At 40.6% G+C, this 16,328-nt stretch overlaps 1 protein-coding gene and 1 pseudogene across 2 annotated transcripts in view; both read left to right on the forward strand.

The window, feature by feature from the left end:
* Nucleotides 1-16,328, forward strand: part of LOC143539619 (ubiquitin-ribosomal protein eL40 fusion protein) — a 183,801-nt gene that overhangs the window by 46,863 nt on the left and 120,610 nt on the right. The window lies entirely within an intron of this gene.
* Nucleotides 4,815-8,306, forward strand: LOC143539572 (rho GTPase-activating protein 5-like; annotated as a pseudogene). Its single transcript, XR_013136467.1, has 5 exons — nt 4,815-5,295; nt 6,052-6,178; nt 6,275-6,394; nt 7,275-7,505; nt 7,794-8,306. The product of XR_013136467.1 is annotated as a rho GTPase-activating protein 5-like (transcript).

Here is a 16,328-nt window from a genome sequence, read left to right on the forward strand (position 1 = left end):
ACTATTCATGTATCACCATGACTTTTCGGATTTTCAATCCCAACAAACGAATATGTAAATAAAATCAATAAAAATCGAAATTCAACAAAAATCGAAATATCGCGAAATAAAACATAAAATCATATATTGCGCAAGCGCGAGCATATTCATAAATAACGAGTAATTAACAATAAGCGCGCAAACATGAGATTTCTCTCACGCGCGAGAAGGGACTCTTAGGTATTCTAGGCCGTTACGTCTAACCACCTATCCTAAAGTCAACGAGCTCTGATATCAATCTGTAACACCCCGACCAAAGGCGGATTATACATCGGGGCGCCACATATTGTTTCATTACTCGTGACACTATTTGGGTGTCAATATTTAATAAATACATTCATTCGCGCACGCACAGGGTAAACATAAGATAACATAAATCATCATAAATCAATATATTATAAATCATAATATTCAAACAGCAAAAACTTGTCTTGATACATTTTAATCTAGGTCCAAAATAAAGAAAACTTCCTATGTGTCCACAAGCTCCAAACAGCTACTGCAAACCTGAACATGTGTTAAAATAAACGTCAAACACTTGCGTGTTGGTGAGAAATCAAGTTTAATACAATACATAGATAACAATAAAATCTGCGCGCAACATGTGTATGTCTGGTTTTCAACAAGGGTGTAATCTGATCGGGACCAACTCTAAGATTCATAAGACTGCCAGTGCTCACAATTGAGCTCACAAACAAGACAAACTGTGCATGTGTATACAAAAGAGAAAATCATAAACGATAGTTCTCCCGTGTTCATCTAATGGTACCATGAAAACTGCGGAATAGACCGACAAGACGGTTAATGATCCACACATACAAATAAACAGCCAAGTCTACGTCCTCAACACATGGGATACTGCGCGACTAAAGTTCATAAACAAGTTTAAGACTCTAAGTTTGTATGAACACATGAACATCCCAAAACATTAAAAGCAAAAAGGGATTAGGTACGAGATTACTCACATGATAAACGATGCGGTGTAAGATAAAGCAAGAACCAACTTTAAACAAGCACAAGTTAACCTATAAATAAGATTATTGTTTTAATGATTTGTTTTAAGTCTTGATTATAAGTTAGCATAATTAATAAGTAAATTATTATATATAATATATATTACCGGAAAAGCAGGGCAGAACAGGGAGGAAGACGGAGGCAAGAGAGGGAGGCGGCAGAGAGCAAGGAAAACAGGAGAGAGTAAGTGTAGTGTGTGAAGTGTTAAGAAAATAGTACTATATATAGGCAAACCCTAGGGGACACAAACCCTAGAAAAAGGGGAAAAGATCTCAAAAAGTAAAAGAAAAGATATCAACAGTAAAAAGTTCTGAAAAGCAAAGATATCAAAAGATATGGTAGCAGGGAAAAAGAGAAAAAGGCTGACAGGATTCAGAAAAAGGCATGGGAGAGGACAGATAAAGTACTGGTCAAGCATGGCAAAAGCAGATTCTCAAAAGATTATGTCAGTCACTTTTTCTGTCAACCAATGGGGTTGGTGCGCATGCTGCGCCGAAAGTAACTTTTCAGCCATAAGCAGATTAGGTCAACAGCTCAAAAGATAAGACAACTCAGAAGCAACGGCTAGATTAAACAGAAGAAAACTCAAAGGGTTTAGCGCGAGAAGGCTGACACAGAAGGTCAAGAGAGCGCGAGCGCGAAGGCAGACAGAACTAACCTTAACGCGTCGCGGAAAGAACTACCATTTCTAAGCGCGCCGCGGGAAGAGTCACATTTCTTAGCGCGCCGCGGGAGGAACTAAAATTCCTAGCGCGCCGCGGGAAGAACTATAATTCTTCGCGCGTCGAGGGATGAACTACGATTCTTAGCGCGCTGCGAGAAGAACTACAAATCCTTAGCGCGTCGCGGGAAGAACTTCCGTCCTTCGCGCACTGCGAGAAGAATTACAATTCTTAACGCGCTGCGAGAAGAGTTCGTCTCGCGTATCGCTGAAACAGGTGGTCTTCACGCAGGATTCCTTGTAAGGGAGTCTGGCGCGTGGAGCTGCGCAGACAACCTTAGGCGGGAAGGAACAAAGGACAAGTAAAGAGTTAGAAGAAAGAGAGAAACAAGGCTTAAGGGCGGGACGGCGACAAGAGGGAAAAGAAGGCGGAAAGAGAGAAGGAGAGGGACGGGACGGCGGAAAGAAAGAGAGAGAAAGAGGCGGGAAGGAAAAGTATATTATTATTATTAAAAATAAAGTATAAGTATAAATAAATATTAAATCATAAAAGAGAGAGTTCGGGTCAGAGAAACGGGTACCTGGGTCGGGTCGGATCAGGGCAGATGTCACAATTATCACTTTGTTCGTGAGAAAGTGTTAAATGGAGAAATTGATTTTAAATATGTTAACACGTTGGAGCAAGCTGCTGATATGTTCACAAAGAGTTTGCCAAAAGAGAAGCTTGTGAAGTTTTGTACTCGTTTGGGAATGAAGGAAGCAAATATCGAGAGGGAGTGTTAAACGAGACGATATTTAAGGGCGGTTCGGTAAATCTCATGGGGTGGCTTGGAGGAGATTTAAATAATGCTCCCTCCATCCCATTTTAAGTGTCTTAGTTTGAATTTTCAAGTCTTTCTTTTGCAACTTTGACCGTAAATATTTTTACTCGTGTCATATAATACTTGATGAAAATTATATGAATGGATTGGGTTTTAAATGTATTTTACATTGATATAATTTTCATTAAGTATTATATGACACGAACAAAAATATTTACGATCAAAGTTGCAAAAGAAAGACTTGGAAATTCAAACTAAGACACTTAAAATGGGACGGAGGGAGTAATTTGTTTATTATTTATTAATAAGTTAGTCTTATTTTAGTAAGTTAGTCTTATCCTAAAACCTATATGTGTTGGTATCAAATTGTGTATTTGAGTACGAGTAGGACTCGAATTAAGGGTGTTATATAAACCCTTGGTTCACATAGGTTTATTAAGTTTTTTCGTGTGTCGTTTCTTAATAATATTGAGTTGTTTTTCTGTTTGTCAAAAAGTCTGTCGCCCACTGTGTTTTCAAGTTGGTACAGTAGCAACAAAAGCAAAGTAAAGCAATATTTGGTTTTTATTTGTTTTGCACATTAGAGATTAGTTCTCAATCTTCAACTCCATTCTATTCAAGTTCAACATATGGTATGTTTTGTTTCTTTGATTTGATTTTTTATCTCACTAAATCACACTTAACTTTTGTTAGCCACACGCAAGATTAGAATAGCTAAACCGCAAGATCTGACCAAGTATGAAAAACCAAAACAGACATGGGTTAGGTTGGTGCGAGCAGATTCAACACTTGAGGCTTGCGCAAGCCTAATTCCATGCACAAGCCCATTTTCATATTTTTGCATTTTTGAGTTGTCGGCTTTATATAATATTTCCACACAATCCTAAACAAAAAAAGCCATTAGGAGTTAATTCAAGTGTTAATTACTCGAATTTCAATATATAGATTTCTTACTATTTGCGAATTATTTCTTTCATTCATATTGTCTAACTTCCACCCACGCCAAGAAGTCAATATTATACTATTATATTAGAAAGGAGATGTTGGTTGAGGGTTATAACCTAACGGTATTGAAAATGTGATAGAAAGCTAGAGTACCTCTTATAAGTACGAGGGTTCTAGTTTTACATGTGATAAAAGAGAGAAGGTATATATTACGAGTAGAATTATTATGATGGTAAATTGTAATGTAAATAAATTCTTCTAAAAATTATATACATAGTATATTATAATTGAATATTTTCAATAAATTATGGGCAAGCGGTTTTCACTAGGGCTGTTCACGAACCGAACTGAACAGAACGCGGACATGCTCATACTTGGTTTGGTTTGAAAGCGAGCCGAACTGAGCGGATTGAATTTAAAGAAACGAGCGATATCTTTATGCTTGAACTTGGTTTGGTTTTGAAACCGAGCGACTTGTTTCGGTTTGGTTTTGCTTGATTTCGTACAAAGTTTCCAATTTTAAATTTCTAAAACTTCAAAATATCATTAATTCAAGACTTTTAACTCTAAATTGTCTAAACCTTTACCTTTAAAATGTATAAAACTCATAGTTAACAACAAAACATATATAAAACGAGTGGCTATGGTTTAAATTTGAACTTTGAATTCAACACAAAAGAGGAAAATTTTAAAAACTTTAAAAAATAGTATACTTTTATATATATACATAAAGATTATATATAAAACTAATAAATAAAAAATAATTCGAGCAAAATGAACCGAACCAAACCGAGCGAGGCTTTGCTCGTGCTTGGATTGCTTTTAAATCGAACCGAGCCGAGCCGAACGGCTCACTTCCAAACCGAGCCGAAATCGAACGAGCATTTTTCGAGCAAAATTCAAGCGAACGACGAACGAGCGGCGAACAGTTTGGACAACCCTAGTTTTCACAGGAACTGAAGATAACTTTTACTTTAAGCTGTTTAAGGGCTTTGTCCGATTAAACTAAGCCAACTAACGGTAACCTTTTACTATTGAATCATTTCATATAAAATACATTTGTTACCAATAAAAAAAATTACAATAAGTTATATTGTGTATTTATGGAAACGAAATAAATATGAAGAAAATTGGAAATGACAAAAAACTTCCAAAAGTAGACTTTCGTATTGTCCCCTTCCTTTTTCTCATTCATGGGTCTACCACCTTTCTCCCATCTTTTCAAGTTTCCACCAAATCTATCATAAAAATTATACAAAATCAACATTAAATTAAAATAATAAATCCACCTTTCCACCACCACCACCACCTATTAAATTCATTCATTCATTCATTCATTCATCCACCCTTCACAATTCTTCATTTCTTCATGTAATATTTTTCATATGAAATAATATTATTATTATTAACAAACAAATGACAAAGTTTTTTAGATCCAAATCTTACACCGTATCACCACCACCCACCACCACTTTCTTTGAAGGCGTTGACTCTTTGTATCAAGATTATTCATACTTCAACAACAACAATAACAACAACAACCCAATAACCACACCATTCATTAGCCCTGACAGCCGTCAAAACCATCAACCTCAAACCTCTAGTTTTACTATTTTGTCTCTCTTGTTGGCTGGTCTTCGTAAGTCAATTGTCACATGCACCGTGGATGAATCCGATGATGCTTCATCTGATACTTCCTCGTTGGATATTGGACGTCCAACATGTTTCGCATGTCACATTCGATCCTTTTGATGGGTTTCTTGGTTTGCCGGTCGATTTTCAATCCGAAGTCCCACGCAAACCCCCTAGCGCGAGGTACTTTATGATTGTTATCTGTAGTTGAAGTGGAAAACGTCATGTCACGTTAATGTCATTTAGACCAATTTTATGCATAGTGGGTTTAATAATTAAATAATGTTTTAAGTAATTTAACGAAAAAAAGGAAAATATAATTGATCCTTTGACCAAACCTCTTGGCCGGCCCAGGGCCGACTTAATGTGTTTGGAGGCCTAAAATTAACTAAAATATTGAGAATATATATATATATATATATATATATATATATATATATATATATATATATTTTGCATATAGCTATAGAGACCAGAGGGTATCATGAATTATGTAATATGGATGATATCCCGTGATAATGGCTACGTGGCATTCTTCCTTAACTTGTAGCCCATCACTGAGTTATTATTATTATTATTATTATTTAGAAAAAGCTCACTTTCAAAAACTCATAATACAAGCCATTATTTTAGACTGAGGCCCTATAAAACTGGAGGCTAAAGCCTTGGCCTTATTTAGCTTACCCACGAGGCAACCTTAACTCTCGCCCTAAATGGCATCGTCAGGAAAACGTGCCGAAGGAAAATATGCCAAAAACACCCAATCCATAGCGGCGTGGGGGTGTTTTTGACACAAAATGGGTATGGGATTGATGGGTGAGGCCCTTTTACGGATGCACTATGCAAATCTTGAATTGTTATTTCTTATTTTTCAAGTCAACTATTTATTATTTTAAAAGATTTAACTTGAAATGTTACTCTTATTTTTGTTTGTAAAAGCATAAGCGTGTTTGGGGTATCGGTGGAGTCGATGCAATGTTCTTATGATGGGAGAGGGAGAGGGAATAGGGTGCCGACTATACTTCTAGTGTTGCAAAGGCGGTTATACGCAGGAGGCGGTCTGCAAGTAATTAAAATGCTAAATTTGTAACCGTTTTTAACCATTTTGTGTAAGACTTTTAGTTTGTGATCATTTAGTTTTTTTATATGTTATTGGTTAAAGGCAGAAGGGATATTCAGAATAAATGCAGAAAATAGTCAAGAGGAGGAGGTTAGGAAACAACTTAACAAAGGGTCTATCCCTCATGGGATAGATGTTCATTGTTTAGCTGGCTTGATTAAGGTACCCTAATACTATTTATATGAGTAATTTGTCGGTTTGGTGTTTAATAATTCAAACTATGACCCACTAGCCGATAATAATCTTTGCTAACTATGTCACCAATTATACTTATAATTTTCACTTTCGTTGCTAAGGTCAATCATGCTCTAAGAAGAAAGTAACTTCCTTAGCCTAAGATTAACAATTTACTGATTTTTATGTTACTCAGATTATAGCAAACATGTAATTTAAACAACATAAATGAAAGCGGCAAAGATATTTACTTCACCGTTAAAGTGAGATTGCTCTATGTTGAGGATCTATAGTTTTTTCTATAGTGGTCTCTCTTTTTTAATTACTTAGATGTCTGTTAACACGACGTTTAAAATTTTGGTTTGTGTCAAGTAAGGTTACATAAATAATGATAACTTGTCGTTGTCATCATTAAAACTAAGAACTACAATTTTTTTTTTAGATAAACATGACCAAAAAAAGATAATGCTTTGTTCAATAATCATTAAAAAAGAATAACCGAAGCACTTAATCGAATTGAATTCAAAACTTTTTTTAATTTGATTTTTACATTTAATGAAACATTTACAGATTGATCTTTTCTAAGTTTAAAAAACTCTAGGGCTCGGCGCTAAAAAAATTTGGGGGTGTCTCCAGAAACCGTAATATATGTTACATCAAATAAATGGATAAACTGTTGGTTCGGTTGACTCCACAACCTATATATTGCGTCCAATAGTCTATACATGATTGCCCTTGTCAACAAAAGTGAAATTAAGCGTGTTGATTATTATCAGGCAATCGGTTAATAGTATTGGATCACTAAATTCAGTTTACCATTTAATTATTAGAAAATGAAAATAATGTATGTTTTAATGTTTGTAAACAGGCATGGTTCAGAGAACTGCCTACGGGTGTTCTCGATTCGTTAACCCTCGACCAAGTAATGCATTGCAACACAGAAGACGAATGCACCGCACTCGCGAAATCCCTTCCTCAAACAGAGGCTGCACTTCTTGATTGGACCATTAATTTAATGGCAGATGTTGTAACATATGAACCACACAACAAAATGAACTCCCACAACATTGCTGTGGTGTTTGCCCCCAACATGACAAAGGTCCATTTAATCAATCTTTTTTAAGTACACTTACATAAATAATGAGTTTGGATAAAATATAAATGACTTTTATCGTAAGAAGTGTACAAATAACTAGAGTAATTATATTAACACTAGAGTAATTATTATTACACTATATTATTTTTTATAACATAATTACTATAGTTCAAAGCTATAATTACTCTAGTTATTTATATGTTTAATATGTTAATTTTATTTGTACCGGATCCCACCCCCATAAATTAATATAATGAAAAATGACCCAAAAATAAAACTTTGTAAATGCAGATGGTGGATCCTTTGACAGCATTGATTCATGCAGCTCAAGTCATGAACTTTCTCAAAACACTTGTGAACAAAACCCTTCGGCAACGAGAAGAACCGTCTCATGAAATGGTTTCATGTGCCGATAACATTGAACTAGAGAATCCTGATTCTTTAAAAAGAGTATCAAGTGGAAAAGATGACACATTTTGGAGTTTGACAAGAAAAACTAGACAGGTTGTGGGATGTAGATATATGTCCGGGAAGAACTTGCCAGTCAACCATCGGTCAAAACAGGACGAAGAGGTGGTGGTGGGCCGGTGGCGGTGGTGGAGATAATACTGGAATTGTTCAACTATGAGAAATGGAGTAAGCATACTAACTGAAGGTGGTTATTGGTTACTTCATGAGTTGTTATATTTGAGTCTTCAATTTATTTGAGAAAATGCAGGCCCAATGTAACTAAATGGGCTTCTTGCGTCTGTGAAATAGAAGCAGTGGTCCGTTAACCTTAGGCCCACTATTGAGCCTGTAAAGGCTGGGTGTTTAACTAGTGTTATATCTTATTATCTTTAATGTTAATCATTTAATTAAATTGGTTTATTTAAAATGACTTTCAACCTTCAAAAAGTAGAAAAGATTGAAATATATCTCTGATCAATCAAATTAATTTTCATGTATAGTCCTTGTATTATAAAGTGATTAAAAGGATATTGTACAAGGATATTATCAATAAACCTTTTTGTTAATAAAACTTATAAAACTTTTTTGTAGATCATCCGATTAAAGAACAACAAAAATTTCATTTGATTACCTTTTATTTTCTATCATTCAATTTGTTTTGGCCAGTTTTATATAAAATATAAATAGAACTTGATTATGAGTTTATGAGCAGTCTATAAAATAGTTTGGATCCTTAATAAAAAAACATCCATACGTTTTTTTACCCATCAACTTTAAGTTTCACATGCATAAGTTTTTGGCCTCTCAAACTTTTGTTTCACAAGTTTTATCTACGGCATTGGACGCTCCACTTTAAGTTTCACATATATACACTTTTTTGCTTCTCAATTTTGTTTCAAATTGGAATATTGATTTTTATTGGTCTCAACTATCGTTTTATGGTCACTGCCGGTCCCAACTAACAAATTGGTTGCTGACGGTCCCAACTTTTAACATATTTGTTCCTCACGGTTCGCGACTAACAGAATTCTAACGTCGTTAGTTTCAGGTCGCCGGAAAAACATTTTTGGCCGGAAAACACACATTTTCCCCGAAAACTTAACAATTTTGTCTCAAACATCATGGTAACTTTGTATCGTACCTTTAGGAACTTTTTTTCTAGTAAAAGTCTCAATTATTGAGGTCTCCGGAACCCTAGAACCACTGTCGGAATCAGTTGATGCTTAAGTGATGGTGGTTGGTTGGCGGTGAGTCAATTGGTGGTGGTGACGGTGTTCAGGTGGTGTTTTCCGGCAAAAAATTGACTTTCCCTGCAAAAAAGTTTTTCCGGCGACCTGAAACTAACGACGTTAGGATTATGTTAGCCGTGGATCGTTAGGAACAAATACATTAAAAGTTGGGGTCATCAGTGACCAATTCGTTAGTTAGGACCGACAATGACCAAAAGACAATAGTTGGGATAAATAAAATCAATTTTCCTTTCAAATATATACTTTTGGTTTCTCAATTTTTGTTTCACATATTTATTTTTTAACCCCTAAACTTTGACAATGTAATTTTTGTCACCAAACTTTTACCACGAGTCAAAAGGTACTGATTGACTTCCCGTTATATTCTCACCGTAACGCACGGTATCTTTTGAACATGCCACACTAGTTTAACATATTTACGCTTTATCACCTCAGCTTTTGTTTCACATTTTTTACCTTTAGCCCCTCAACTTTGGTAATGAAACCTTTACAAAACTTTTAGTAATGAATTGAATCAATATCGACCAACTTCCTGCCACGTACGCGCCGCAATGCACTAGCTTTCGAACATGTAACATATTTAACCTGCTTTATCACAACGCGCGTGCACAATTACTTGTTCACTACTTCACATTAATATGTATCTAAACTAGCAAAATATAATAATGTCAAAGAGTTTTAAGTTGTTGCATACCTTATAATTACACCTATAATTCATAGGCATATTTCAACATTAAGTGTAAATATCAAGTAAACTATGTGATGAATAGAATAATAATCTCTGGTATCCTAAAACAGAAAGAAATCATGTTACACCATCTTTGTTTTTTCAATAAGCATGTGACTAGGAATTGAGATCCTTTCCAATAAGGAAACCCAAATCAGTGTGTTTTATTTTTTGGCTTTTGATTTCATCCATGCGTCTATGGATGGTGTCTAAAAGAATGTCGGGCTTTTTGGAAGTTTGTGGACTAACTCCCCTTTAATAATGTGACCAAACAGTTACCATTTTCACTTTCTGATATGAAACATTATACAGTTTTTTTTTAGTATGCACATATTTTTATTTTAAAACAAATTATAATTCAGTGGTTTAAAGTTCACATCACAATATTTGTATTCTCGATGATCTTTTGATACATTTGTGTTCAGGGCTCCAAGTGTAATAGGTCCCAGCAGAGCCCAGTTGGACCCGCAAGACTCACCTTAAACAGGGACGTCTGCGCAGAGACCAACTGGATCCGCAGGACCAACCATGCTCAGAGACGTAACGTCCTTACGCGCAGTACGCAAGCTGCTCCCGCAGGAAATGCCTCCCAATGGTGAAGGACTCCGCCTGTCCCCGCAGCCTCGGATACAAGCCATTAGGGAAGGCCACCCGCGCAGCATGGCTACACGCACAAGGCACTTAACTCTCCCCAGTGTCACCTGAAGGAATGAGCAAAGGCGGGAGGGGGAAAACTCCCGCCTAAATGAGCCAGTCCGTATGATGGAGGATCTTTTGTGTGATACCTGACGAGGTACAGACAAAAGATCTGACCAAGAATGCGACAGCTCACTGACAGCAGCATGGCAGACAGCACGCCACAGCACTGTGACCAATAGCCGCCGCCTACCCACCAACTCCTGCCATACCACGTGCCTAGCCTGTAGTTGGCAGAAGAGGAAGAGTGCACGACACGCCTGCTCTGTGTCAGCCGCTACCTATCCACCACTCACAGGCAAGGCACGTGCATAGGTTACAGTTGGTAGCGTGTTGGGCCGGCTAAACCCCTTGGAAACCTACCTTCGGCTATAAATACCCCAATGGTATGATCATCTTGGGACATCTTATCTTATCATATATACCTGATATCTGCTCTAGCAATCTCTTAATATACTTTTATATTTAAAGAGCAATCTAGTCTGATTCTCACGCCGGAGGGTGGTCACAAGGAGGAACCCCCCCCTTCTCAGTGACGAGCTCACGGTGTCTGTTTTGCAGGTTATCAGAAGAACCATCTTCCAAGGGTCTAACCCCTCGTGGGAAACAGCTCTCCAACCCCCAGGTTACCAGTAATCTGCCCGGGGTCTGGTTAGTGTTTCTTCATTGGCGCCATCCGTGCATAAAGCTAGAACTTCATTTTTCTCCAGTTTTTTCAAACTTCTAGAAAGATGGTTAAAGAAACTCCGGTAACCACAACCCCAGCTACTGGAGGGAATACCGGCAACACAGTTTTTACAAACACTACCCCGGTTACCCAAGCCGGGGCAAGTGAAGTAAATTTTACGAACACTACCCCAGTTACCCAAGCTGGGGCAAGTGCAGTAAATAATCGCCCACTGGGATTCACCGATACCCAGTTTAAAAAACGAACAAGACTCCCCCGCCAAACTCTCGATGAAGTTAAGGCATGGGCGGAGGCACGACAAAAGGAATTCCAAGCTGAGTTGGACGAACGCTTGCGTTCCGTCCAACAGGCCGACGAATTCGAAGAATACTTGGACAATGACTCGGAGGAATCCGACTCCGACACGAACCCTCGCCATAGGGCAAAAGGGAAGCGTAAGGAAACGGACTCCCAACTGAGAAGGCATTTTGGACAAGCCTTCAAACCAAAAAGCACAGGTGGAAGTTCACGAGACTTCTCCAAAACGTTCAGACCGAACGTTGCAAATGCGGGAACGTCCAAATTTGCAAGGGACATTGCGGAAGCAATTGCCCCAAAAAGTGCCAAACAAATGCCCAACATAGGCACTTATGATGGTATGTCCGACCCAGACGACCATTTGAACAGGTTCATAGCAGGGGCAACCGTCAGCAACTGGACGGAACCCACGTGGTGTTACATGTTTCAAATGACGCTGGTGGGGGCTGCTAGGGTTTGGTTTGATCGTTTACCGGTTAACCACATTTACGACTGGGCAGACTTCCAGCAGAAGTTTAGCCAACACTTCAGCCAGCAGCGAAAGTATACCGAGGAGCAATGGACAATCCTCAAATGCATACGGGAAGAAGATGAATCTCTGCCAAACTTCATCACTCGCTTCAACTCAAAGAAGTTAAGTTTGAGCAATATCAGCGAGGATCTTGTTCGCGCAGCCTTCATCCAGGGCGCGCAGGACCCAGAGCTTATCCGCACCCTAACGGGTAAAGATGGAATGCCATCCACATGGGATGGCATCATGACAGCAGCCAAACGCTATGCGGAAACGGAGAAGCAACTGGGTAGAGACCTTCCGCAGAGCACAAACCTTTACACCCAGAGGACGAGAGAGGACAACGTCCTCACCGCCCGATTGAACAAAAAACGGAAGCAAGGCATTTGGCAGTCAAGGGTAAACTTTGACACCTCATCTGGCTTACAGCACCGATTGGGTGAAAGGGATAATGTAAAGCTGCACCGGAACTCCAGATGGACGCCACTTACCAAAAGCGTCACTGACATATTTGCTACTGAAGAGCTCCCATGGCCAAAGCCTCCAGTAATCCGACATCGTCACGATGTTGATCGGAGCAAGTACTGTGACTATCACAGAACAAAAGGCCACAACACTGAAGAATGCATAGACGTAAAAGACATGGTCGAAACATTCGTCAGAGATGGGACGCTCGCACACCTCGTGGCGAAATAAAAGCTAAGCAGGCAGGCAGGTGCGTGTGGAACCATGGCTGGGGTAAACATGAATAAAAAATCAGCTTCAATATGGAGACTACATGCTGCGTAAAGAACGAGATCCCGAAACAGGTGCGTGTCGGCTCGATGGCACTCCTGTCCCAACATGGAAGGGAGTTCAATTACACAGTTTGCATGTAATCAATTCCAATTTGTACAGAAAAGGCCAAGAGCCACTTCTAATGGAAATGATTCTCTTTCAAACGTCGAAGCTGATGATTTACATTTATACTTTTGTACACACTAATATGCCGGTTTTCACCGCATAATTACAAAAAACGTCATTGCATGGGAAGGCGGTCCTACCCGCACGAACCCAAAAAGCATGATAAACCTTCACGCAGGTCAGTTGAAGGGGAAAAAAGTTACCATATGAAAGTGCTGGTCTATCCGCATGAATCATTCGAGGGAACTGCACCAACCTATCAACAACCGCGCGTGGGACGGTTCAAAATTCTTAGGAGGAAAAGGTAAACCTATACGCAGGTCAGATATGGGTAAAGTTATGCCATCCTACTAAGTGCAAGTGACGGGTCTACCCGCACAATCACGAAAGAGGAAGCAAAACTTCACACCTATTATCAGCCACGTTCAAAGGTTAACTTATCCTCAACAGGCAAACCTTCACGCAGGTCAGTTGAAGGAGGAGTTCAATTATTCCATTAAATGAAAGTGCCGGTCTATCCGCATGAATCATGAAAGGAAAATGAACACTAACCTATCAACAACCGCGCGTCGAACGGTTAAAACTATCCAACACTGGTGACGGCATTCACATTACGTGAAGTCGTTGCGTGGGAAGGCGGTCTTACCCGCACGAACCCAATAACGTGGCAAACCTTCACGCAGGTCAGTTGAAGGAGAAGAGTTATTATTCCATTAAATGAAAGTGCCGGTCTATCCGCACGAATCATGAAAGGAAGATGAACACTAACCTACCGACAACCGCGCGTCGAACGATTCAAAACAAAATTCTTAAAAAGGTAAGAAAAACCTACACGCAGGTCAGGTATGGGTAAAGTTTTGCCATCCTACTAAGTGCAAGTGACGGTTCTACCCGCGCAATCACGAAAGAGGAAGCAAAACTTCACACCTATTATCAACCACGTTCAAAGGTTAACTTATCCTCAAAAAGTAAGAAAAACCTACACGCAGGTTAGATAAAAGTTAAAGTTTAGCCATCCTACCAAGTGCAAGTGACGGTTCTACCCGCACAATCACGAAGGAGGAAGCGAAACTTTAACCCACTATCAACCACGTTCAAAGGTTCTTATTCTAAACACTTGAAAAATTGCTATTTTAAACTAAGTATGCAAGTCATAAGTTTATAAAGCAAAGAATCCAATTAAAGGAATAACAATCGTATATTTCAATGATATATTACAACAGTGGCCGGGTAACTACCCGCCTAAAAGAAATCTATACAAAGCTAAGTCTACCCTAGCAGTGGGAAGGGATCTTCAGGATCAGGCTTCAGGGCCACCTCCGCTTGGACCAGCACCGTCAGAGAGCGGCTGCCCAAGGAAAGCCTTAAGGATGTTTAGCCCATCATCAGCAGCAGCAGCTTCATTCACCTTCTCCACCACTGGATGCGGGAAGGCAGCGTACTGGTTCACAGCTTGGTCATAAGCAGCTTCAGTATTAACATTGAATAAAGGGAAGTTGGAGGGCGGAAAGCCTCTCTCAGCAAACCCAAGACCAAGCAGGAAGCCAGTCTTCTCCCCATCCTCATGAGAAGCGTTGAGGGCTGCGCTCATCGCATCGTCATAAGAGGTCTCTGAAAGGACCCGACGCACAACCTACAAAAGAAAATTACAAGTTAGAACATTTTCTAATTACAAGTAGAAGAAGAAAAAAAAAGAGGATACCTGAGGCAACGCTTCTCGAAGTAGCCATTGGAGGGTAGCTTGCACTTCGTCACGGGCGCGTTCGGCTTCGCTTTGGTTCAGATTGGCAAGTAATACTTCCTTTGCGGCAGCCTCTTCGACGCCCTTAAGCTTCCGCTCGGTTTGGTCAAGCACCCCCCTCTGGTCAAGAATCTCTTGCAGCTTCTTGGCATCTTCCATTGCCAAGGCGTCATGAGCATGCTGAAGAGCCTTTAATTTGCATTTAAGCTGCTCATTCTCTTCGCGAAGTGGCCCAGCAACAGCTTCAGCCTTGGCAGCCCTCTCAGTTGAGTTTCGCGCAGTCTCCTTGGCCAGCCGAAGCTGTTCATTCACAGCTTGGGCAGCCTTGGAGCGGGCCTCGAGTCGCGCCTGGACTTCAACCTCGAGGGCCTTGAATGCCTTCTCCTTCTCGGCTGCGGCAGCGGCCAACTGCCGGTTCTCCTCCCGAAGAGCCCGCGCTTCAGATACATCTTTGGCGCGCGCTGCTTTTAACTTGTCGTTTTCACGACAAAGCAGCTCGACGCGGGGCTGCGTCCGGGCCTGGAGAACCCGAAGCTCATTGGTTAGCCTACCCTCTTGGTAGCTAGCCATGGCTTCCCCCAACGCACCATGAGGAGCAGCGTGGCGAGCCCAGTCCACGCACTCCACAGGGGTGCGAAGGGTTGTTCCTCGGCGTATGTTCCATCTTGGAACATACACTTCATTGGAATCCGACACTGCAAAAGAAACAAAGGCAGTTAGGAAAAGATGATAAAAATATACAAAGGAAAAAGAACCCTACGTACCTGTAGGGTCAATAACAGGCCGATAGCCGCCAAACCCGTCACCTGAACCTAAAGGAAATCCATCCAACAGGTCAGGCAGACGGGAAGGTGGCATAGATCGGCGGGAAGCCCGGCGCGTACCTGATGGTCCGGCCGTCGGTGCCGGTGGCGCAGGTATGGTGGCAGCCGCTGTGGTAGCCATTGTTGGCGTTGCCTCCTCAGCAACAGTAACCGCCGGCTCCGTGAAAGATGCTGTAAAAATTGCACTCACGGCCGGCGGAGACACCTTCTCAGCTGGAACAGCCTCAGGAAGGCTGGAACCAACGGAAGCAGGCGCAGACGCCTGGGTCGACGCCTCGGGAAGGCTGACCGAGCCTTCCCTCATCGGCGGGGGAATACTTGCTCCAACTCCACCATGGAATGCGTCAACATCCACACCTGCACAAGCAAAAGTGTTAGAAAAATTTATTTGAAACAACAAATCTAGACAAGAATTATGGGGGTACTTACGGGGTTTCTTGAGCTTGAACGTACGGACGAGCGGGGGCGAACCCGATGGAGCCGGCCTCTTGACACCGGTAACCGTCGTCGTCGCTGCCTCCCCGGAGGTAACAGCTACAGCCTCCGGAGCGGTGTTCTCCTCACCACCGGGCTTCCCCGCCACCTCTGCACTATCTGACTCCGAGTCAGATAGGACTACCGGGTCGGCCGTAGAGGCCACCTTCTCCTTGCCTTTCCCGACGGCAGCCTTTTTCTTCCGCACCAGTGGAGGACCTTCTGCGGATTCCTCAGAAGAAGAAATGTCAACTCCAGCAGCAGG

Source organism: Bidens hawaiensis, unplaced genomic scaffold (genome assembly GCF_021521415.1).
Source record: "Bidens hawaiensis isolate Kalapana, Puna unplaced genomic scaffold, B.hawaiensis_p1.1 tig00000820_1, whole genome shotgun sequence".
NCBI lineage: Eukaryota > Viridiplantae > Streptophyta > Magnoliopsida > Asterales > Asteraceae > Bidens > Bidens hawaiensis.